Genomic DNA, 2,731 nt, shown 5'->3' on the forward strand with positions numbered 1-2,731 from the left:
AAGTACTGGACAAGTACTGGATAAGTACTGGACAAGTACTGGATAAGTACTGGACAAGTACTGGATAAGTACTGGACAAGTACTGGATAAGTACTGGACAAGTACTGGATAAGTACTGGACAAGTACTGGATAAGAACCATTTTCCATCAGGACCCGTCATAAAAACTGATCACTGATTTGTTCCGTCCTTTGTTTTGATAATTATTTAAATATTACATTAAATAAATAATAAATAAATATTGATAATAACCAACAACTTGGTGCCATCGTCGTTTCTCAGATTCAGTCAAGAGCAAAAAATTAAAATGTTCAGAACTCAACGAGTTCTGATTTAAATAAAAACTTCTAAAGCAGAAAATATAATTTATAAAAAAGTTCTGTGTCATTTTAAAAACACGTTTTTCAACTAATCTGATTATTTCTAACGTGATATTTTCATAAATGTTATGAGATATTTCTGCCTAAAGCAGACTTTATGATTCTATTCGTGAAGCCCAGAACTTTGGGCCCGTGGACTCGCCGCGGGGCGACTCGCTGCTGGGCGACTCGCCGCGGGGGCGACTCGCAGCAGCCGAAGACACCCGTCCTCGGCTGTTTTCAGTCCGATGGGCGACGAAGACGAGCTCCTGCCTCCAGGAGACGCTGCAGCGTCAGGAACGAACTGATGAAGCTCTTTTCGCTCATGATGGAGTCTGGAGTGAACCAGAACCAGAACCAGACTCTGTCTGCTCCATGGAGCTGCAGGGATGGACCCCGGTCTGGAGTCCAGAACATGAGCTCCACCAGACCCAACAAAGCTGCTGCTCAGAAACCAAGAGTTCATTTAAACAGTCACTCATGAAACTTTATGAACCAGGACTCGATGTTTCAAACCAGTTTGAAACTCTGACCTCACCTGAACGGACAGAAGGAACTTCCTGTCTGAGTGGAGGAAGCGTGAACAGAACCATCAGATCTGAGGACAGAAGAGTGTTTGGACTTAAGAGACGAGCTAACAACGTCCTCCTGCTGATCGTTTCAGAAAGTTTCTCAAACTCCCTGAACCCTTCGGCTCAGTCAGACCTTCACTGCAAATCAGCTGAAGTTACTTCAGCTCATAAATAGTTTTCAGAAGCTAAAAATATCTAAATATTAGCTAAAACCTAAAAGTAGAACGAGGCCAGCTAAGAAGAATATTGATAGCTAAAGGCTAAGGTAGCAAAAGGCTAGTTAAAAGCTAAAAGTAGCAATATTGGAAACTATGTAAATATATATACTATACTATAATATGGAACTAAAATTACAATAGGTTAGCTAAAAACTCAATGTAGCAAAATGCTAGCTATAACTCAAATTACAAAAGGCTTGCTAAATGACAAAAAATAGCTAACAAGAAGCTAAAAATAACAATGCCTGCTAAAAGCAAAAGCAAGCAAAAAGTTAGCTAAAGGCCAAAAGAAGCAAAAGGATACATAAAAGCTAAAAGTACAAAAGTTTTACCTAAAAACAGCAAAATGTTAGCTAAAACCTAAAAGTAGCAACAGGATTGCTAATATAGAAAAGGCTAGCTAGAAGTTAAAAGTAAAATAAGACTGGCTAAAAGCTAAAAATAGCTAAACTGTAGCTAAAAATATAAGCTTTAGCTTAGGTTTTGGCTTTAGCAGAAGGTTAGCTAAAGGCAAAAAGTAGAATATGTCTAAAAATAGTAAAACAGGCTAAAGGCTAAAAGTAGCAAAAGACAGCAGTGACTATAATAAGTAAAACAACAGCTAAGGGCCAAAAGTAGCTAAATGAAACCCTAATAATAAAATAAAACCCTCAGTGAGCAACAAGCTTGCTAATATATTAAAAGCTAGCTAGAAGATAAAAGTAACATTAGGCCAACTAAAAACAAAACAAAGCAAAAAATCAGCTAAAGAACAAAAGTAGCTAAAGATACTTAAAAGCTAATAACAAAGCTGTACCTAAAAAGTGCAAAAAGTTTACTAAAATGTAAAAGTAGCAAAAGGCTAGCTGAAATATAAAAACTATATCTAGAAGCTAAAGTGTCATAAGGCTGGCTAAAAGATTAGTTAACAGCAAACACTAGAAAACAAGACGGGCTGAAAGTAACAGAACAGTAGCTAAAGCCTAGCAGGAGGCTAAAGGTAGACGAGCAGCAGATAAAAGTAAAATAAAGAAGTTTACAAGATCCTGTCAAAGGAAAACGGTTCTGCGCTGACTCAGCAGTGACTAAGCTAAAAACTAACAAAAAAGTTTTGTTAATAAAACGCTCTGCATTATTAATTAACTTTAGGGAATTAAAACATCACGCTACGCTTTGACCTTGAACTCTGACCTTCAGAGAAATCTCAGCTGTGGATATTTTGAGACCAAGAACTAGAAACTGTTTTGAATCCAGAACCATCCGGAGGTATTTTGGTGTTTTTTTCTCCACCCATGTTGGGTGAGGCAGGTGGAGGGAGGGGTGGGGGGGACGATTCAGTGGTTCAAAACTCCTGGAATTAATTAAACCAGTTTGTAAAAGATGCAGTTTGGCTGTTTCCAGCAGACAGCCTCAGACAGGCGGGTGGGTGTGGCTTTGTGCAGCAGGGGGCGTGGCTTCAGTTTTACGTGTTTCTGTTTATCCCTGAGTTTCATTTCTGAGTTTTCAGTGGAGGGGAGTTCATCCAAGTTCACGGCTGAGAAACAGATCCGCAGTGTTACTCACACACACACACACACACACACACACACACACACACACACACA

This window comes from Nematolebias whitei, chromosome 3 (assembly GCF_014905685.2).
Source record: "Nematolebias whitei isolate Nwh7 chromosome 3, NemWhi1, whole genome shotgun sequence".
Taxonomy (NCBI): domain Eukaryota; kingdom Metazoa; phylum Chordata; class Actinopteri; order Cyprinodontiformes; family Rivulidae; genus Nematolebias; species Nematolebias whitei.